General features: G+C 46.7%; 1 pseudogene; it reads left to right on the forward strand.

Moving 5' to 3' along the window:
* Positions 1-18140: 18140 nt before the first annotated feature.
* LOC147661150 (serine/threonine-protein kinase pdik1l pseudogene) lies at positions 18141-18704 on the forward strand (annotated as a pseudogene).
* Positions 18705-23517: the final 4813 nt, after the last annotated feature.

Here is a 23517-nt window from a genome sequence, read left to right on the forward strand (position 1 = left end):
TGATTTATAGCTGTGAGGTGGGTAGTATTTACGGATGTCGGGGAGGGCTATGCCACCTTCATACCACCCCAGTGTGAGTTTTGACAATGCGATGCGTGGTGTGCCTGTCCACAGGAGTTCGCGTTGAGCCGCCCCAATTGCTGTGAAGTAAGCATTAGGCATCAGGTCAGGATAGTTTTGGAGAGCGTAGAGAAACCGTGGTAGCGCCATCATTTTAAAAAGGCCGCTCGGCCCAGTAACGACAATGGCAGGTGCTGCTAGGACTTGGCCTCGCTTTGAAGCCGTCTTAGAGGTGGTTTAAGATTACGCTCGTAAGACAAGGTCTTATTTGTGGTGATGAATACTCCCAGGTATTTGAACCCGTCCTCCGCTACTGTGATGGGACATGTGTCGGGGAGCCTGGGGGTCCCCGTGTAGGACGGAGAGATACGATTTGCTCCAGTTGACTCGGAAGCCGGAATTGCGACCGAAGCTTGCGAAGATGTCAAGTGCCTCAAGTATCGACCTTCTCGGCTTGGAGAGGTACAGAAGAATATCATCTGCGTAGAGGGATATTTGGTCTTCCCATCCCTCCGCCCACGCTATACCTTTCAGGTAGACGTCTTGTCTGATCCAGGCTGCTAGTGGTTCCAGGGAAAGGGCGAATAGAAGGGGAGAAAGGGGACAGCCCTGTCTAGTCCCTCTCTCTAAGGTGAAGACCTCTGATACCTTGTTGTTCACCAGCACCTGTGCCAGCGGATCGGAATAAAGAAGACGGACCCAAGTTATAAAATGAGGTCCGAAACCCAATTTGCGTAGGACTGCGAACATGTAGGGCCATTCTAGGGTGTCAAACGCCATTGTTGTGTCTAGAGAGACAACACCCGCATCCTCCCTCAATCTATGGCGTTGCCAGAGTACCCCGTTTAGTCGTCGAATATTGAGGGCTGTGTTGCGGTGTGGCATAAAACCTGACTGGTCTGGAAGGACCAATGTAGACAGTACCGACTTAAGCCTGTTGGCGAGTGTTTTTGCCAATATTTTGGGCTCCGCGTTGAGGAGGGAAATTGGCCTATAGGAGGCACAGGACTCTTTGGGTTTCCCTTATTTGGGGATCGCCACTATAGTTGCTATGCGTTGGTCACGCGGCAGTATTCCCGTCTTCCTGCTCTTTTCGAACATGGATTTGAGGTGTTTACTAATAGTGTCAGGTTTAAGCTTGTACAATTCTATTGGGAGGCCGTTGGGGCCCAGTGCTTTCCCTGGGCGGAGTTCCACTATTACACGCTGTATTTCGGCCTCTGTGAGAGGGCTATCAATGGCCTCCCTATCGTCGTCCGATAGGCATGGCATTCGAATGTCTGCAAGGAGGGCTATAGAGTCCTCCTCTGGACGGTCAGACTCCCGAGTGTACACCTGTTTATAGTGTATAGCAAATTCCTCCACTATTTCTCGGGGTTCTGTGAGTACTGTCCCGGATACCGTGTGTATTTCCGGCACTACCTTTCTGGCCTGTTGCTTTTTGTCGAGCCAGGCTTTGAGTTTTCCGGCTTTGTCGCCCTGACCATACAGCCTACCCATCTTATGCCTAGCCACCGTCTGGGCCTCTTGAGTAACCAGTGCTTTGTACTCTGCCGTCTTAATCTGCAATTTATGCCGTATCATATTAGCCCCTTTTTCGAGCGCCTCCTTCTCAAGTTCTGTGAGATCTGTCTCAACTGCCGTGACATGGCAGCGCTTTTCTTTCCGTTTGCCCGAGATGGCTGACAGCGCTTCCCCCCTAACCACAGTTTTAAATGCCTCCCATACGGTAACAGGGGAGTCCACAGATTCCACATTATGTTCAAAGTACTAGGTAATTGAGGTGGCAATTTTTTTCTTTGTGTCCTTGTTTTTTAAATGCCAGGGGTTTATTGGCGCTACGCAGCCCTCTCGCCTGATTCCAAATGTAATGTGAGTAGAGACCGGTGAGTGGTCCGATATGCCACGAGTTAGGAGTGTTGCATCTTGCACTGTAGTGCCGTGTTGCAGTAAGGTGAGGATATAGTCGAGGCATGAGAAGGAATGATGTGGCCCGGAGAAGAAGGTGTATTGGCTATCTGTGGGATGAAGAAGGCGCCAAACGTCAGTGAGTCCGAAGGCCTCAAGAAAGTCAGCCAGCCATTTCTGCCCTTGGGGCAGGTCTCTGGGGGGTCGTCTGTCCAGGGTTCCTGACACTACTGAATTAAAGTCCCCGCCCAAAACCAACTGACCGTCGGGGAGGGAGAGTAGAAATTTGCCCAGGTCTGTGTAGGCCCGAGTTAGGAGACCAGGCAGGACGTAGGCTGAAAGTAGGTTCAATGTGTAGCCCTCCCATCTTCCAGAGACTGCCGCGAAGCGGCCCTGCGGGTCGGATTCAGTGCAGTCTATATGTAGGGGCAGTGAGCGGCGTAAAAGTATTCCCACCCCCCCTTGAACCTGAGGTGAAGCCGAAGTGTGCTGCAAGAGTATAGCCCCATCTGTTGAGGGCCTGACATGTATTACCCATGAGATGTGTTTCTTGTAGCATTACTACATATGGCTGGTACCTTTTAATGAACTGTAAGACTATGGTGCGTTTAAGTCTGTCTCCCAACCCATTAACATTCCAGCTCATAATTTTCAGACTCTTTTCCCATCTCTTAGCCATATCCATTACTTTGCAAGGTTTCTTGACTCAGCACCTCGGAACTATCATAGACTCTGTGAACATATACTCTGTACGACCGTAACAAATCCCAAACTTCCCGACCCTCCCTGGTTCCCCCCCAGCCTTTGTGTTCAATACAGGCGTTCATGTTTAACGCAGTAATCATGGCTCCCCCTCCTCCCCCTCCACAACTGTTTGTCCGAACCTTCTCATCCTCTGCAAAAACAATACCCCCCTCCCTGCTCCGTGGGTTCCAAACTACCCACCACCCCAATTAGCTGAGCGCCTGTCACCCAAACCTCGAGGAAACTCTAGTAGGGAATAACGTGGGCCAGTTACGTCCCAGGCCGCCCCTCCCGAAGTCCCCAAAAGGTTGACCCCTCAGGTAGACAGTGCATTGGGAGTAGTTTGTTTTGTTCAAGAGACCCCAGACCTATATGCATTCTACCCCTTAGGGCTACTCAGTCTTACAATAGGTGCAGTTTATACTTTACTGTTCGATGGCCTCCAGTTTAAACCATAGCGTCCTTATCTCGCCGTGTTGTCTCTGGCTGAGTCCCAGCGGGGACTGATCGACTTGGAATGCCAGGATTGCTGACTTCGCTCGTCCTCTTCCGCTCTTCCTGCCATAGACCCTGGAGAGGCAGCTTTGGTTTCCCGCCATTGTCCGCCATCTTGTCTTGCTTGGGCCTCCAGCTCCGATGTGTCCAGCCAATCCTGGACTGCTGCTGGCGAAGTAAAAAAGTGGGATTTGCCCCCACAGATGACTTTCAGTTTTGCTGGGAAAAACATCATATAGCGAATTCAGCGTTCTCGGAGCGCTGCCTTCACCCCTTGAAATGAGCGCCTCTCCTGTTGAACTTGAAGCGTGAAGTCCGGGAAGAAGCGAACCGTTGCCCCCTCGTAGTGTAGATCGCCATGTTGTCTTGCGGCCTGTAGGATGGCATCGCGATCTCGATAGTTAAGGATTTTTGCGATAATTGTCCTAGGTGAGGCCCCGGGTTTGGGTTTTGGAATCGGCGCTCTGTGTGCTCGTTCAATTGTGAAGATCTTGGAGAGCCTCTTGGGTTTCAAGTGTCAGAGGATCAGGTCTTCAAGGAAGAGCTCCACACTGTCCCCTTCAAGTCCTTCCAAAACACCTACCACACGTATGTTGCTCCCCCGGGCCCTGCCTTCCTGGTCCTCAAACCGTAAGGCCATCAGCCTGTACTGGTGCACGAGTTCATTAACCCTTCCCTCGAGTCGCTTTTCAGATTCCTGTAGTGCCTTGATGTCCACTTTGTTGGATTTGGATCTATCTGTGGTCTTTCCAAGGTCAGCCCGGAGCAGATTGACCTCGATCGTGATCTTATCCATTTTTGTTTCAAGGCTGGTGCCCAGGGTCTGGATTGCCGCCATTATGGAGGTCAGGGAGGGTTCCGCTTGGTCTTTGCCATCCTTCGTCGCACTGCCAGACTGTGGCTGCGTTCTGCGCACAGCGTAGTTGTCCAATTTATTAGTTTGAGTCACAAGTCCCCCTTTGGGCCGCATGGTGGATCGGGTGTCCCGGAGTATGGATATATCTCCGCCCAAGCACTTCCGCGAGAGTCCGCAGGGCAGGTTCGTTTTAGGCCTCCCTTTGTTGTCCAGTTCGTAGCCGCCTGCGCCAGCTGTATTGTCAAGGATACCACTGGGGGTCGGGGCCACTCTGCGGAGTCCCTGCGTTGCACACCGTGGTGTATCCATAGTGGTAGGCGGCGTGTGTGGGTCCGCTATCTTCACTCACCACCACCGTTCGCCCCCGCTGCAACAGTGAGTCCCACGACGTAGAGGCTGCCGTGGTTACTGTGTTCCGGAGTCGTTCTGCAGGCAGGTGAAGTTGTGTATGTTGTGGCCCGTACCGCCACACCAGCTTCCCAGCCACGATCTACAGCGTTGTGGGTGTGGTCACGCCCTCCGTCGTCTTCGCGCCACACAGGCCACGTTGCGTCGTAGGCCTCAGACCGGGGTGTAGAGTTGAGCGGCTGGCTGCCCCGGGGCTCCAGGCCTGAGCTGCCGGTCAGCCGCCAAAAGTTCGGGATCTCGTAGTGGCTCTGTCCGTGGGTCTCCGGACTTCGTTCCAATGCTCGGAGTGAGCACTGTTCCTGTGGGAGCTTGGGCCTTCGAAGCAAAGCCTCACAGCTAGGATATTTGGCCGGATTTGCAGCAGACAGCAGCAGTCCTGGCGGAGCTCGGGATCTAGGCGGCCATTTTCGACGGCGCCTGGCCACTCCACTTTCATGAAGGCACTTTTTATCTCCTATTTGTTTCATACAGAAATGATTTTGGACATGGCATATACCTGCCTGACCCAGACTTTTTTCCTATTCAATGGTACCATTTATCGTCAAAAGCTCGGCACAGCGATGGGCACCTGCTTTGCTCCCAATTTTGCCGGGTTGTACCTGGGCTTCCGGGAGGAGCAGGTGGTCAGGCCCCTACCCCAATACCAGGCAGGGATGAAAACATGGCTCCGGTATATAGATGATAGTTTAATTGTATGGGAGGGCAAGGAAGAGGATGCCATTGACTTTGTCAAGATCCTTAATTTGAATGATATGAACCTATCATTCACTAGTCATATCGAGCGAGAGGTCATTGACTTTCTTGATTTGAAAGTCAAAGTTGAGAATGACAGATTGATCACATCTCTATACAGGATGGAAACGGCTGGGAACAGCCTCCTTCACGCATTGAGCTGTCATCCAAACAACCTCATCAATTCAATTCCTGTTTGTGAGCTCCTTCATGCCAAGAGGAATTGCACCAGAGAGGAAAATTTTGATCAAGAAACAGAAATAATGTGTGAGAGGTTCAAACAAAGGGGCTATAGCAAGAAATTCATCACTACAGCGATAGACCTAGTCAAGAAGAGAGATCATAAGGAGTTGATCACTGAAAAAACCAAGACTAATACAGTGCAAGGGATAGAGACAGTAAGGTTTGTCACAGACTATAGCCTTCAATCCAGAGAAGTCAAAAGAGCGATTTAGAAATTCTGGGATGTGTTGAGCACTGACAAAGACGTGGCTGAAGGCATCCTGGAATATCCCCAAATAACTTATCGCAAAACAAGATCCCTTAAAGACAGAATGTGTAGCATCCTTATCTCACCCCCCAGCAGAAATAGTTCTGTTCAGGGTTTTTTTATGTGCCGGAAATGTAAAGCCTGTAAATACAGCACTAACATGAAAGAGGTTAAACTCTCCAAACAGTGCAAACCCTTTAATATCATGAAACATTTCTCTTGCCTTACAGAATATGTGGTATATGCACTCAAATGCCCATGCAATACATTCTACATAGGAAGCACTATTCATCCCGCTAAGAAAAGAATACTGGAACATCTGTGGGCATTTAAGAATCTCGACAAACAGTACCCGGTAGCAAGACATTTTGCTAGCCACCATAAGAGCAACAATGGTCTCATATCTTTTTGTGTACTTGATCATGTCCCAGTGAGAGAAAGAGGCGGAGAAAGGTTACAGGAGTTGAGGAGACTAGAATTCCGTCTGATAATCAAGTACCATACATTACAACCGGAAGTTCATAACTGTAACGAAGGCCTTTCCACACATCTAGGATGAATCAATCACTGTTGTAAATTAATATATTTTTTATACCCTACAGGCATTGTGATATTTGATGCATTATTGATTGAGCTGCTTCTTCGCAATCTGTTTTAACTGGGAACAGGGTAGGGGATTGTTCACGTGTGAATCAAGCTGGGGCTCACAGCATTTTATCTCACTTTATTACAGGTTCCTGTGCAGTCTCTATGGGAGAGTTTAAGACACAGCATGGAGTGATACACACGTTTTGTTGGAGCACAGAATGAATTATGAGGACGAATGACGGCAAGAACTTTTCAGTTTTTTAGCAACTTCAGTATGATTTTGCCCACTTGGGCGTAATATTGATTATTGATTGTAGTGTTTCAGTTCAAATGGCGATGGAATTGTACAATTCACGGGTCCATTGAGGCGGGACCTCAGAAACTATGCAAATGAGTATAAGATGATCGAAGGCAGTACTACACTACCTGATATTATAATAATAGGGCTGCAGTACAGCACAGGCATTTGACTGATATGTACGAGACCTTCCACTTTCTGAATTGCCCACTGGGGCGTAATTGGAATGTGTGTGGAATGAATCCAATTTCACTATAGCCTTAAAGACTTCATTGCCCGATCGCATTAAGGTCTCACTCTCTCAATTTCATAGCATTTTTGCAAGTATTTTGCTGCTTTAACTAATATGTAAATGCTTTGAATGCCGTTAATGTCATTTGATGTACTTATTTGCGATGCACTTTCATTTCACGTGCAAACCAGCCATGAATCTGTCTTCTAGCTCCTATGCAATGTACTAGCAGGAGTCTGTTGTTTATTTTCACCAAAGTATGAGTCACATGTTTTGTATATATAACTTTATGCAACCCTACACTCGCACTCATGACAAAGGAGACTAGATCTCCGAAACGCGTTGAGTTTTGCTGCAGAATAAATGCACGCTTAAACGAAGGATTGTGGCCTGGATTTTGTTTCTTTAACTTGAAAAACGAGGATTGTTGGATTAAGGGCGTTGCGAGCCCGTCCCGGCCCACCGCCGTGAGAGACTGGGGAATCTCGCAAAAATTGAGTTGGACTATGTATATATATATATATATGTATATATAAATATATATATATATATATATTCACTGAAAAAACCATAGGTTATAGACCATATATAGTTAGGAATTAGCATTTACAAAACCTTGAAAATTCACTGAAAAAACCGTAGGTTATAGACCATATATAGTTAGGGATTAGCATTTACAAAACCTTATTTTACTCGCACAAAACCATTGAAATTCGCATATATAGTTAGTTGCACTAACTATATATCGCGCACCCGCAATCCACTGCTGATGATGTCACATATTACATCATTCATGACATGGTCAGTGACATCACTGATGACATCACTGATGACATCTCAAATGACATCACTGATGACATCTCAAATGACATCACTGATGACATCACTGATGACATCTCAAATGACATCACTGATGACATCTCATTTGACATTACTGATCACATCACTGATGATATCATTCATGTGATAATACGATGAACCTCTTCAGACTCTAATATAACCTTAGATACAATCAGTGTAAACAGACACTCACAGACTGTCACTCATCCATGGAGTTACTCACACACCTAGTCAGTCATGCAAAGAATCAATCACACCTCCATTTCCTCAACTATACAGTTATACACACCTTACTTATTCAAACATATACTAACACATATTTACTCTCTTATACAATCCCTGATACAAGTTCACAATGATCCATACAGCCACTCACACATTCACTGGCTCTTATGCACAGTTATTTATATATGTCAACTCTCACATGTACTGTGTTTTACATATGTACTTACTTTGACATGTAGCACTGAGATATCCATTCACTCACCAATACACTCATGCACACAGTCAACCGCCCATACAGCTGTTTCCACATGCACTTTTGAACCCACACATCTAGTGAATCAACTGCTCACACATCTATGCACAGAGTCATACACCTCCCAGCCACCCACACAAACACTCAGTCTCCCATACAAATACTTGGGCAACCAATCAATAACCCATATAGTTACTCATATAGCTACTGATCAACACATGCAGCAGTTTACAGAACAACAGACATAATGATGCACAAATTAAGACAGTTTAGTCACTAACCCATGCACTCAGTGAGACACATTTAATCACTCATTAATACAGTCAGTCATGCACCTACTAAATCCTTCATCCAGACACTTATACATCCACTCATTCTTCAATATGTAAGACATATTTTAACTTTACAGAAACATACAGTCACTGGATGTTGTCATCAGTGATGTCATCAGTGATGTCATTTGAGATGTCATCAGTGATGTCATCAGTGATGTCACTGACCATGTCATGAATGATGTAATATGTGACATCATCAGCAGTGGATTGCGGGTGCGCGCTATATAGTTACTGCAACTAACTATATATGCGAATTTCAATGGTTTTGTGCGAGTAAAATAAGGTTTTGTAAATGCTAATCCCTAACTATATATGGTCTATAACCTATGTTTTTTTCAGTGAATTTTCAAGGTTTTGTAAATGCTAATTCCTAACTATATATGGTCTATAACCTATGGTTTTTTCAGTGAATTTCAATGGTTTTTTAATAGCAAATATCAAAAGCTTTAAAATGTCAAGTATGTGGTAGGTAAAAACATTTTCGTGTTTATGCACGCTTGTGTGCTTTGAACGCTGCCCCCCCCCCTCCTCTTTTCTTTTAGGAGTATTCTCTCTTTGCAGATAGTGAAGGGTAGGTAACACAGGCCTTTGCCCCCGTTGTAATCCGTCGTGCCTGCTTCCCTCTCCATTTGATTGATTGTTATCCTAGCATTTATTGTTTTGGAATTGGTTCTCTTTGGTTCATTCTCTATTTACAAACAAGCACAGAGTCACAATACTCTGTTTAGTCTTTACAGATAGTGAAAAATTGTTAAAAAAACAAAAGGAATCAAGCAAAATCAGTAGGCCACTAATGGGATCTCTTTTTGACCTCGCTAAAATAGAAACATTATGAACAACTCCTCATGACAAATACAAAACTAGTGAGAGGAACTGAGCTCGACACCATGATGGCTGCAAGACAGCTCGGCTCCGCCGCCCACCCCACCCAAAATAACGACAAACCCTATGCAAATATTATAAATATATACAACACACCAGCAAAGTAACAGGGTAAAACGTTTTATTAAATAACTATTTACATGGCAGCCTGCTGCAACATCGATCCAAACAAGCCTTTGTATTTGGGGCTCAAAATCAACAAGTAACAGGGTAAAACGTTTTATTAAATATCTATTTACATGGCAGCCTGCTGCAACATCGATCCAAACAAGCCTTTGTATTTTGGGCTCAAAATCAACCATCAATAGTAAGATTTTCATAGGTGAGTGTAGGTTCATGGTTTTCCATCCACAGACTAAAAGCCTGGAGTGGGAGTGAAAGAACAATAACTAGGTAAGAAGGAAGGCAGAGGTTGTGGGAAGGACTCTGGATATGGTATGTTGCTTAGTCCCTGAGATGCTTCGATGTCACTGCCTTGCACAAATGGCATAAGTCCTGGATGTTGGGTGCCATAGTTGAGGGTTCCGAGCAGCGCTTGTAACACTGTCTGAAGCTTATTTGCACCTGCTGCAGCTTCACTATTCTCAAAGTAAATGGGGGCTGTTTGTGGACCTGACTGCATTGGAAAACAATGTGATGCGGTGCCTCCCTGAACCGCTTGACTGAGGCCCCCGAGATAATTGCGCCTGCTCCACACCTTGTCCCACAATCCGTTTGACCTGAAGACACGTCCTGCGGTGCCCTGGTCCGACCATCACATATACCTGCGCCAGGAGACGGCGTGGGGTGCAGTAGAAGGGAGAGGCGGCGCGAACGAGCCTCCCCCACCTCCCCAGGTGGAGGTTTCTCAGCTACACCCCAGCGCTTCACTCGACCAGCTGACTTGCGCCCGCTCTTGCGACACAGTGCCTCGCTCGGCCAGCTGAATTGCGCCTGCTCTTGCTATTACAACGTCTCACCCGCCATCCAACGGAATTGCACCCAATCTTGCGGTACAGTGACAGGCGGCTGCTACGGAGCTCACAAAATGGCGGTCGGCTCCACAGACTTGGGCCTGGCCTGCAAAGATGGCTCTGGGCAACCATGGAACTCGGACGCTTGACTGCTAGGGCATGGGCCCCATTCCCAAAAGAGTCCCCTCAGCCTTGAAGATTCTACAACAGTCCCCGGGACCCTCGACTCCCGCAGTCTTCCGGTGGGGAGCGACTGCCATGATTGCTCGCGGAATGGCCACGACGTAGCCACGAGATGGTGGTGCTCTCATGCTGACGCCAGCTTCAGTCTGAAACATCCAGAAACACTGTAGACTACCAATTCGATCAGTTCCGGTGGAGCCCCAACGTGACCCGGTAAAGAACTTGCCCTCCCCTCTTTGACTGATGGTTCTTGTTGCCTGTCCCTTCTGTTGTCATTTAACAGAACTTTTTGGACTGCTGAAAGGGGTTGTGTTCCGACCGCTGGTTGGTGGAGACATTTTGACTATATTCTGGACCTGTGTTGTCGCGTAATGCGTCATATGATGCGCCGCGTTAGCGCACCCGGAAGTGCTCCGGTGCGCGAGGCGCAGCTTCCCGGAAATGATCCAGAGCGCGGCGCGCGGCGCGCAGCGCGCAGCGCGTAACATAAGTATAACAGGTCATGTGACTTGTTAATAAAACTTTTCATTGGTTCATTTTACTTTTGTTATTCTAATGATGAAAGGCTTGGTCATATGACCTAAAAATAACACTTTTCATTGCTTTCGAACATTTTTTTTTCCCAAATGATGAAAGCCCCACCTTTTTTTTTCTCACTCTTACTTGTAAAGCAAAAGACCCAGATGCATTTACAGTTTATCACTAACAATGTTCCAGGCTAATGTATTTTCCCGGGAAATTTACAACTGTCCTGCAAGTAAAATATTCCTATTTCTAGAAAAAGGGCGTTTCTTCGTCCCATGAGGGAGCCGTTGAACAAAAGAGGCTCAGCCTGCTGTCTTAGTCGCTGATAGGCATGAATATCGGATTCTTATCGATCACTTTATGTTGCAGGAGTGGAAAACACAACAGCCCTTGACCATTTATCTTTACTGCGTGCCTGCGTATTATACCTTTTAACCGTCATGTAATCGGGCTGCTTTATTTCACTTGCCTTTTACTGATTCGAAAACAGAGGCTATTATTCAAAACTTTACCAATCTAGGTACTACTACCATGTTTTGTTTTAAAAACCTTTATTGTGAAAATGTCAGTATACAAATACAGGCCTATAACCACGTGGGCCGGCCACGGAGCAAACTTGAATCGTATATGATGAAAGGGCATTTACACTGTAGAAGAACGTAACGGGCGACCCATTACGTTGCAAAAACTAAGGTGTCTAACAGTTGCGTAATCGGCGGACGTACATTTTATAATTAAAGTACGACAGGGCCAGTTACAATAAAATTATCTAGATATACATTTGCGGGCAAGTACCATGGGTGACGTTAATTCGAACTTTCAATAGTACAGTAATCAATAACACATCAGAACTTAATATCAATAGGGATGTCCAAATGTTCAATCAGTACTCGTCCCTGCCCGCCATGTGCTTCAAAACTGCATACGTTTCTCGTGATATCAAGGTTGGGCAACCAGTACACAACAAGGAGTTACGAGTCCCATTTATACCGGCGCCATTTTGGGCAAGGCCGGGCAGGTCCAGGATATAGTCAAAATGTCTCCACCAACCAGCGGTCGGACCAGAACCCCTTTTGGCAGTCCAAAAAGGTTCCGTTAAATGACAACAGAAGAGATAGGTAACAAGAACAATCAGTCAAAAGAGGGGACGCTTTCGTGAATGGGGCCCATGCCCTAGCAGGCAAGCGTCCGAGTTCCAAGGTGTCCCAGGGCCATTTTAGTGGACCAGGCCCAAATCCAAAGAGCCGGCCACCATTTTGAGAGTCCTGTTGCAGCCGGCTATCGCTGCACCACAAGAGTGGGCGCAATTCAGCTGGATGGCGGGTGAGTCACTGTACCGCAAGAGCGGGCGGAACTCAGCTGGATGGCGGGCAAGACGCTCTACCGCAAGAGCGAACGCAACTCAGCTGGATGGCGGATGAGGCACTGTGCCGCAAGAGCGGGCGGAACTCAGCTGGACGGCAAGGGAAACGCTAAGAGGCGCCCCACTGCAGATGAGGTGCCTCCACCTGGGGAGGCGGGAGAGGCCCGTTTGCGCCGCCTCCCCCCCCGGGCACCCCACGCCGTCTTTCGGCGCAGCATTGTAGGATGGCCACACCAGTGAAACTTGCTGGACACCACCTCGGTGCCATCCGGATCTCGGCGCGTTGTGCTGCCTTCGGCCTACTGTAGCAGCAAGTGCGGGCGCAACTCTGCTGGACGGCGAGTGAAACGGTAAGGGGCGCCGCACTGCAGACGAGGTGCGTCCACCTTGGGAGGCGGGAGAGGCCAGTTCCCCCCCCGAACCCCCTGCCCCCCGGCACCCCACGCCGTCTTTCGGCGCAGCATTGTAGGATGGCCACACCAGTGCGGCAACTTGCTGGACACCCTCGGTGCCATCCGGATCTCGGCGCGTTGTGCTGCCTTCGGCCTATTCGCACATCGGTCAGCTACTGACGCCGCCTCACAGGCCAACGGATTTTGTAGGCTTTTTATAGCCCAAAGCCGCATAACAGGTCATGTGACTTGTTTATAAAACTTTTCATTGGTTCATTTTACTTTTGGTTTCCTAATGATGAAATGCTTGATCATATGACCTAAAAATAACACTTTTCATTGGATTGAAACATTTTTTTTTCCCAAACGATGAAAGCCCCACCTTTTTTTTTCTCACTCGCCAATCCAAAAAGGTTCCGTTAGATGACAACAGAGGGGACAGGCAACAAGAACCATCAGTCAAAAGAGGAGAGGGCAAGTTCTTCCCTACCGGGTCACATTGGGGCTCCACCGGAAGTCATCGAATTGATAGTCTACAGTGTTTCTGGATGTTTCAGACTGAAGCTGGCGTCGTCATGAGAGCACCACCATCTCGTAGCTCCGTCGTGGCCATTCCGCAAGCAATCATGGCAGACGCTCCCCACCGGAAGCCTGCGGGAGTCGGGGGCCTGATGACTTTTGTAGAATCTTAAAGGCTGAGGGGACGCTTTCGAGAATGGGGCCCAAGCCCTAGCAGGCAAATGTCCGAGTTCAAATGTGTCCCAGGGCCATTTTAGTGGACCAGGCCCAAATCCGAAGAGCCGGACGCCATTTTAAGAGTCCTGTGGCAGCCGCCTATTTCTGCACTGCAAGAGTGGGCGCAATTCAACTGGATGGTGGGCGAGACGCTGTAGCCACAAGAGCGGGCGCAACTCAACTGGATGGTGGGCGAGACGCTGTAGTCGCAAGAGCGGGCGGTAAACAGCTGAATGCCGGATGAGGCACAGTGCAGCAAAAGCGGGCGGTAAACAGCTGAATGGCGACTAAAAGGCTAAAGGGGCGCCCCACTGCAGCAGAGGAGCCTCCACCTAGGGAGGCCCATTCGCGCCGCCTCCCCCCCCCCGGGGCACCCCACGCCGTTTTTCGGCGCAGCATTGTTGGATGCCAAGACCAGTGCGGCAACTTACTGGACATCACCTGGGTGCCGTCCGGATCTCAGCGCGTTGTGCTGCCTTCGGCCTATTCGCACAAAGAACCGCTACTGACGCCACCTCACAGCAGCCCATTGTTGCTTTGTTTAAAATGCTTTTTTTTAACGTGTTTACTTTGTTGGAGCATTGTATATATTTATAAGTTATTAAAGTGTTATAATCCTACTACTTTGTTGGAGTGCTATATATTTTTAATGTGACACATAATTGTGAAGACTTTGATGTGCAAAAAGGCATCCCTGGAATCTTCCGCTTCAGGCTCGGTCCCACACACCCTCACAGTGAGAATCCCCTCCCCAATCACAATACAGGATCGTTATCAGATAGTAGGAACGCGTGTGGTGTGACGGATCTCATGGGGTGGGGGCCTTGATCTACTGTAACTCCTTTGAAGAGGGGTGATTCTTTACAGTTGGAGCCATAAACTACACCCACAGGGCTAAGTGATAGCCTGGGACCGGCCTGGACAATCAGACACAGAGGAAGAGGAGTGTCAGAGGGTACGGTAGTGAATAGGGTGAAAGGGAGGTGTCGGGCGGGCACAGGGTGTGATTCTCAGGGAAGAGCAGCGCAGATGGGGGGAGATTTATGGCCCAGAGAGAGAGCGGGGGTGACCAGTGCATGGGGGAGATGCTTTCGAGGGTGGGGAGCCAAGCTGAGGATCGGCGGCGTGCAGAGAGTGGATCAGGTCAAGGCATCTAAAATGGCTGCCGTGCACGACAAAAGTGTGGCATTGGAAAAAAGGCAAGATGGCGCAGACAATGTTTATCAATAAGGATTAATTTATAACAATTATTTTTAACAATATATTTACTCGCAGTGACAAAATGGCGGTCAACACTTCCTGATTTCCTTCGTATCAAACGTTAACAGACGTCACACAGCAAAAAAATAAAAATCCGCTCACGCGCAGCCGCTGGAAGACATGTATCAACATATATGAGCATCCTCAGCCACCCTCAGAAAACATAGGGGGTCAGGATACGTTTCCCGTACCCCCAGAGGGTGCGGTAGTGAATAGGGTGAAAGGGAGGTGTCGGGCGGGCACAGGGTGTGATTCTCAGGGAAGAGCAGCGCAGATGGGGGGAGGTTTATGGCCCATGCATGAGAGAGAGAGCGGGGGTGACCAGTGCGTGGAGGAGATGCTTGCGAGGGTGGGGAGCCATGCTGAGGATCGGCGGCATGCAGAGAGTGGGTCTGATCAAGGCATCTAAAATGGCTGCCGTGCACAACCTTCGAATCGAACGTTAACAGACGTCACGCTGCAAAAAAAATAAAAATCCGCTCACGCGCAGCCGCTGGAAGACATGTATCAACATATATGAGCATCCTCAGCCACCCTCAGAAAACATAGGGGGTCAGGATACGTCCCCCGTACCCCTTATACCCATATATCACATTGTTTTTCCTCCATCTTGTAATTTAATTAAAACGAAACACAAAATGGCGAATTCCCGTTTCGCTACCGGTTCGTGAACCGGGAAGCGCTTCTACCGCGAAAAATCAAATTTTTTTTATTTGCCCCACGGGACCCTTTATTAACTCCAACATCATTCCTAGGGGGTCAAGAGGGGTCTACCTTGCCCCCTTTCATTAAATTCCCCCTTCGTTTTTCTCCTCCTCTTGTCTCTCGATCCTACCGAGAGACAAGATGGCGGCCGTTCCGGACCGTTTAGAATGTTGACAGACACCGGAGAGCCAATCAGCTTCGCTTTGCAAAGTTCCGTCACGCGAAAAGTACGCGAACCGGATCGCTACCCGGGACGCTGTCACACATATATCTGTTTTTTAAAACGTTAATTTCTCAAAATCCACTGGAGCACATATATTGAGACCCAGCAAAGGCACATCGGGCTAACAGTCCCTACAATTTTGCCAAGTTTTGTGCAAATCCATTCAGCTGTTCGAGCTAAAAGTGAGGCCAATCGCCTTTTTTTCTTGGCCCCCCTTGACAACCCCCCCAAATTTTCAGGGGCTGCTCAGAAACGAAATGTGCCATTTTCCTGAAAATTTCAGCCGATTCCGTCCACAAACGCCAAAGTTATTAGACATAGAATTTTCAAAAGTCCCATAGAGAAAAAATCCTAACTATATATACCTACTGGCGACCGCCAGTAGGTAATATATATATATATATATATATATATATATATATATATATATATATATATAGCCCACTTGGGCGATACTAGTGGGGTTTATCTGGTAATATTTACATTTGTTAGATGGACTGTGGAAATGGCAACTGCTGAGATGATGAGATTAAGTCCACTTGGGCAGTACTGTTATAAACCACATGCCCCTACACAAACACCCTGATAGGTAATGACATTTGGGAAGATCCCTAAAGATCATGCTATATTGACAATTGATCACTAAATGAATAGTACATGTAAATGATAATACCAATGTTTGAGAAAGTTATGTGAAATTTAACAAACAATGCTCAAAGGTTATTATGTTGCATATGTTTTCCACGAATGATACAATGAAGTCTGTTTTCTATGGCACTTGAAAACGAATCACATGTTTAATTAAAAACTGCTTTCACTTCACTGACGGTACTCGTGACCAAGAGACAGGGTCTCGAAGCGCATCGAGTGAGCTTTGCTTTTCTGAAAAATAAAACACTGCTAATGCACTTGGAGTCCATGGTGGTTGTTTCCAAGGAGTTTGGATTAAAGACAACGCTGTGAACGTATATATAGCCCGGGAGGTTTAAACATGGGGAAAGATCTCCATAATTTTCTATAGTGCTTTTATAGAATTATGGATAACATTTGGCACAGAGATTTCATGGGTACTACACTCCATACTCATGATTGGTCCATCGATATCAAACAGCAGGTAGGGCGTTAGATGTACTCCGACACAAACTTCATAGTCTTTAGTTGGTATCAACATCTGACAATATGTATATTTAATGAATTAACGTAAGGCAGATTTCAGAAACATACGTTAGATTTTTTAACATTTATGTTTTTAGCCATTTCGTGCACATCGTAGATACACTTATTTTGCACCTATACACAGGACTCTCATCTTTATTTGTTGTTTGGTGGGACCCTGTTTTAGAACCCTATCACATTAGGTACTCTGCTAATAAGGAATAAACACACACACATTGACACTTATTACACGGTTAGTGACTGTCAATAGATGACCATTGATATACCATGTGTTGATAAAATTTGATTTCAAATGGAAAATCATTTATGTATTTGTACAGATAAACAAATTAATTATAAAACTCGATGATGGTAAATAATCAATCACCCATGAATCAAGGCATATTGTCAAATTTACATGTAATGTGAACACAACAAAATCATGATGTATAATATTTATGATAAAGGACCGTACCAAATGCTGAATTTTTACGTTTCGCCCTGGCCGTAGCACCTGCGAAGCAGGTGCTCCGCCCAGGGCGAAATCATATGATCCTACAGTATGGGGCTTAGTCCCGCCTCTGTCTTCCATTGGCTAGCTCCATAAATGGAGGCTAGCCATTGGAAGATATTGGCTGTCAATCACGCTTTCCCATGAAAACGCGATTCGGGGGCATTTCTGGGTCTTTTTTTAAGCCCCGCCCCTTGTTGCCATGTGTCCCGGGCCACGCTGTGATTGGCTGCCGGCCCGGGACACCCCCGTGACGTCATTCCCCGGGCCGTGCTGTGATTGGCTGCCGGCCCGGGACCTGACTTGTCTTATATTCAACTAATTTGTGCCGCGAAGGCTTGTTCGCTGCTGAATCTAGCTGATAGTCTTGCACGGGAAACCAGCTGCGAGTCTCACAACTTAAATCGTCCTGCAATTATTAGCCAGTATCAATGTATCACAACTCACCCTTAAATAACCTTAAACAAGCCTCATGTGAGAAACAAACATGCCCCTGGCCGTTGGTCTAAATCTTTCTAACACCAACCGACGAGGACCTTTAACGATTTTGAGGAAACTTCAAAGAACTGTGTCCACTTTCAATTCTCCACGTCACGGCCACCTTGCACTCCCCCGTCGCCAAGTTGTAATACAGGAAATTAAAATATTTCCCCTCCTAAAAAAAAAAAAAAAGATTAAAGGGAGGAAACAATCAAGGAGGCCTACCGTGAGAAGTGAACATAGAGGCCCTCTTCGCACCGTCAGGCTTCTTGGTAATTTGTGGTGCGTCACAGGCTCACAGCGCGGATCATGGCGGGCCCCGAGGCCCGCTACCGGCTGCTGCGGGAGGTGGGCCACGGCAGCTACGGGGTAGTGTTCGAGGCCCGGGTGAGCAGCACCAGAGCCCCGGTGGCCGTCAAGAGAATGTGCAGTGTGCGGGGCCAGCACTGCAATTTGGTGCGGCTGGAGGAGGCCGTGTTGCAGCGCACCAAGCCCAACCAGCCCGCCGCCCCCAGCGACTTCCACCCGCTGGCGGCCCGCGACGAGCAGCGGGAGCAGGAGGAGCACCACCTGCAGCTGTTGGAGAGCTGCCTGAAGGGCCGGCCGAGCTGCCCCGAGCCGGGCTGGACGTGTGCTGTCTGGTTCGTCATGGAGTACTGCGATGGCGGCTGCATGAACGACTACCTGCTGGGCCGCTGCGGGCCCGACCCGCGCCTGAACCGCACCTTCATGGGTCAGCTGGCCAGCGCCGCCGCCTTCCTGCACCGTAACCAGATCGTGCACCGGGACCTGAAGCCGGACAACGTGCTGGTGTCCTGCGGCCTGCAGGGGCCTCAACTCAAGGTGAGGAGGTGGCCTTGGACACTTGGGTGACCCTGGTGAATCTGCCAGGCTGTGGTACTCGGGGCGTATACCAGAGGTCCACAAATATACCTTTTAATGTAGTGAAAATCAGAATGTCTTACCGCTTACATTGAGTTCTTTGAGCGGTAGCATTTCCAAACTTGTAGGAGAGTGTGTGCAGAGCTTCCATTTTTTTGTTTTATTTCTGAGAACACTCTGGGTCTTTCCTTCCAATTAAGTTCTGTCACTCGCGAGGGTGTCCATGTGCTTGCTCTCGTCTCAAAAGCCAGGTCTTGAGTCCCTTCCTGAAAACGGTGAGTGAAGTTGCTGATTGGAGGTGTAGTGGGCGACTATTCTAGGCTTTGGCTGTGAGATGGGTGAATGATCTTCCTTGGCTGAGGCAAATGCAGGGGGGATGCTGCGAGGGTGAGGTGTGCGGTGCGGTGGTCAGGGGGGAGAGTGGACCTTCCATTTCCGGCACGGTGTGTTCTGGCGCTGGTTGTTCGTGTATCCATCTGTCTCTTTCCCTGTACTTTTCTGTTGCCCGTGCCTGCCTGCTAGTGAGAGTCTGTGTGGTGTGCCCTTTCTGTGTTTGCTTTTCTGCCTGCGTCCGTCTGTGTGTGTGTGGTTCTGTCTGTGTGGGTGCATGTGGCTCTGTGTGTTGCTCTGTGTGGGTGCAAATGCAATAGGTCTCGCATTTGCAAGAGATGAAGCTATTGGCATTGTAAATGACAATGCCATTTATTTATCTATTTTCAAAACCAACACATAAATAAAAATTTTGTCATTTACATTCTAATAGCTCAAACTTTTCCAAAGGCGAAACCATTGCATTGTAAATGCTTGTTTGTAAAGGGCAGCATATTATTCAATCCTTACTTGGTTTGTCATGCTGTTTTAAATTCTAAAAGAATTATATTGATTGAATTCTTTGCAATGAAGATGACATTGTATAGTGTTAAAATGGCGCCCATGAAAAATGTTAGATCACAAGCTGTACTGATTATTTGGTCCGTTGTTGTTGTTTACTACCGTGAAGAGGAATGGCGTGCTTTTTGGTGTGTGTAAGCCCTTGTTAAATAGCAGTAACCCTAAACGCTTCCCATCAGTGAGCAAGGACGTGAAGTCCGAAACGCATCTGATGGCTTGCACCGCAATGAAATAAAACTTCACGAATATATCCAAGACTGACCCGGGCTGTTTATTGGAGTCTGCGTACCTGTCTGTGCAAGAAAGCACATTTCTCGGCAAGTTGGATTTGTATATTCATAGGGACGAGGTTGTTTCCCGATCAACGCAGACCCCTCCACCACGAAGTTGGCTGACCATAGCACGGACCTAACGAGGAGTTTCTGTTCCGTTATTGGAGCAACATCAGTTAGCCCCCTTCTCATCACGAGAAAAAGAGAGGAGAAACGCCGAAGGAGTACAGCTGAGGGAGAAGTCGGAGGACCGAACCCGGAGGCAACTTTCACGGTGAGCAGATTCCGCGCCAGCTAGACAAGCAGGTTGGGGAGGTGCCAGTAGAGTCAGCGCAATAGAGGATGAATACAATATCCACCTAACAACGTTTTGAACATACAATAACTTTGCGGTCCAATGTCGGAAGAGCGGGAGAGAGAGGAGGCATTGGAAGATCTGTTTTTAAATCTGCCTAAAGTAAAACAAAATGACAATACCAACAGAACAAAAACAGCGAGTAATGAGACCGAGGTTAAAAAGCTTATGAGGGAGTTGGAGAAAAATCGAAGAGGAGAGCTCACAAAATGGTGGGGGACCGCTCACTCGAGAAATACCATGAGGTGGGGAGGGTGCCCCGCGGTTTGCTCATCATGCTCGTCCCAAGATTCGAAAACCCAAACCCCTTATAACTCAAAGACTGGGCTGAGAGTAACCTCGAGGCTTTCATGCGATTGCTATGCTTACTAGTGAAATACGCCAAAATAGATCGGCAAAAAAACCTGGACAAAATTACCAGAATCAATGAAGAATTGAAAAAAGATGTATTTAAAAATGACCAAACGTATATCGAACAAACCGCGAAGGAAACAACAGAGCACCTCAAGAAACAAGAGGATACAATCAAAACGAGAAAAGCGTACAAATTTGCACATGATGAACAAGATTACGCTTTAGGTCAAGTTTATACATTCGCCAGGAAATATGATGTAATGCATAAGCAAAAGAGTACCTTGACAACTAAATCTAACACTGTGACACAACAGGGGAACACAGAAGTGACCAACTCGAATCAATCAGGGTCTGACACCAGCCTGGTCCCTAGCGGAGATGATTCGGACGACAGCACCCCTAATGCACATAGAGAAAACTTGGGCCAATTAACCTTAGCGCAGGAAATAGAATACGTGAGATTACAGAGAAAACAGACATTGCGCTCACGCAACCAAAACTCCGCGCAACCCAAAGCAGGAACTCAAAACGACGGCAACGCTGCAAACGCACTAAAGCCAAAAGGAAGGCAACCCAGGAAAAAATTCTGGCAAAACAAGAAGTAATTGAAGAGAACAGCATAATCAACTTAACCAGTACAGAACTTAATCAAGCAGAAAACCAATTGCTTTCCCTAGGTTTGTCTTTCTGTCCGGAAAGTAACTTTAACTACTGTAACACTAGGATCGACATCTTCAAATACATCCGCAAGATTAAACTCAGGAAATACTATGCTATAAAAAAAGGCACGAATGAGAAAAAAAATCATGAAACATCTAATTCATCTAATAAAAGCGGATTACAAGCAAAAGATGTGGGTTTAATGCGAACTATGCACTATCTACGTACTGAGGATAATTTAAACACAAACACTCAACAAATCGCTGATACAGAGGATATTGACATAAACCTTACCAGCAACAGTCCCTTCAGACCACCATCAACTTTTAACCCTAGTATGCCCAGGGATGCGATTGATATTTTATACAGACAGACTAACAGAGGAGCTTAAAAAACTTCAGCTCAAGACCATGAAACAGCGCAATACATCTAACGCCAACATGAGAGCATACAACAATTTTATGCAAAAATTGAAAAATGATAACAAAATAGTTATTAACCAATCAGATAAAGGCGGCAACATTGTGCTTTGGGCCAAACAGGATTACATTGATGAAGCTCATCGTCACCTCAATGATGAAGTTTGTTATGCTAAAATAGACCTGAAAATCGCCAAAAAGATTCAAGAAACATATGAAAAAGGCTTACATTTGTGGAAACGTGAGGGATTGATATCTAAAGATGAACTAAAATTTTTGCACAAAGTTCACCCGGTGTTACCCAACATTTATTTTGTACCTAAAGTACATAAACAACAAACACCGGTCCCAGGTCGACCTATTGTATCAGCGATAATCAGCGTCTTCGAAAATACTTCAAAGTACATACACTTTTACTGCAGGAATTTGTGGTCTCACTACCAGCTTACATTAAAGACACAACAGAGTTCTTATACCTTTTAAATCAATGTACATGAACTGACAATTTACTACTCATGACTATGGATATAGCCAAGCTATACACCAGTATAGCACATGCTGATGGTATAAGAGCGGTCAAATACTATCTGGACCAACGCCCCATAGAGCTATACCAACACAACACAATGCTCATCACCATGATTGATACATGTTTAAATAATAATGTGTTTTCATTCAACAATGTTGTTTATAAGCAATTAAGAGGGGTGGCCATGGGGGCATGCTTTTCCCCCACCTACGCGGGGCTCCACGTGGGTTGGTGGGAGGAGCATGTCCTCAGGGTACAGCATGCAGCATATTGGAATAACAATGTCATGAAGTATTGGCGATATATAGATGACATGTTTATAATATGGCAGGGGTCCACACAGGAAGCCAATCAATTTGTGAATGATATTAATAACAACAAATTGAATTTAAAATTCAAAGCCAATATCAATTCCAATGAAGCAACCTTTTTAGACGTGCAGGTAAACATAGTGCAAAATAAGATAACCACCAGCCTATTTAGGAAAAGCACTTCAGGCAACACCATCCTGCAAGCCGATAGCTTCTATCCCCACCATACTTTCACAGTCATACCGTATGGGGAATTCTTACGTATACATAGGTCCTGTAGTTCAAACATAATGAGGGATGAACATCAACAGGACTGTAAGAACAGATTACTTGCCAGGGGCTATAATGCCAAAAAACTAGACGTGAGTATGGCGAAGGCCAATCGATTTAATCGATTAGAGCTTTTAAATCCCAATAGGACAAGTAATGTTACTACACAGCAAGACAAGGAGAATAACACCATCCGCCTCATAACAGGATACAGCCGTCAAGCACGTCAGATCATCAAATTGATTAAACAGGAATGGCCCATTATCCTCACGGACCCTGTACTTAAAGACATTATGCCCAAAAAGCCTACAGTCACATACAGACGAGCATATGCAATGCGCAACGATCTGGTATGCAGTAGTCCAGAAACAACGAAAATGGACAACTGGTTCTCCCCCCGTAAAGGGTTCTTTTATTGCAGCAGTTGCCGAGCGTGCAAGTTTGGAGTTAATGTCAAAACACATCCAACCCATTTTGACACTAAATCAATTACGTTGAAAGGACACTATACTTGCCACACTGAACTAGCTGTCTATGTGTTGACGTGCAGCTGCGAACTTACCTATGTGGGCAGTACTAAGTTACCTGTCCACATGCGTATTTTACAGCACTTAAGGGCAATAGTCAATGCCGACCCAAGTTACCCTGTGGCTTGACACTTCAAGAGTACACACAACCAAAATCCAAACCATCTTAGGTATTTTGTTATTGATGCTGTCAACCCGAGTAAAAGGAGAGGCGAC

This window comes from Lissotriton vulgaris, unplaced genomic scaffold, assembly GCF_964263255.1.
Source record: "Lissotriton vulgaris unplaced genomic scaffold, aLisVul1.2 SCAFFOLD_345, whole genome shotgun sequence".
Classification (NCBI taxonomy): domain Eukaryota; kingdom Metazoa; phylum Chordata; class Amphibia; order Caudata; family Salamandridae; genus Lissotriton; species Lissotriton vulgaris.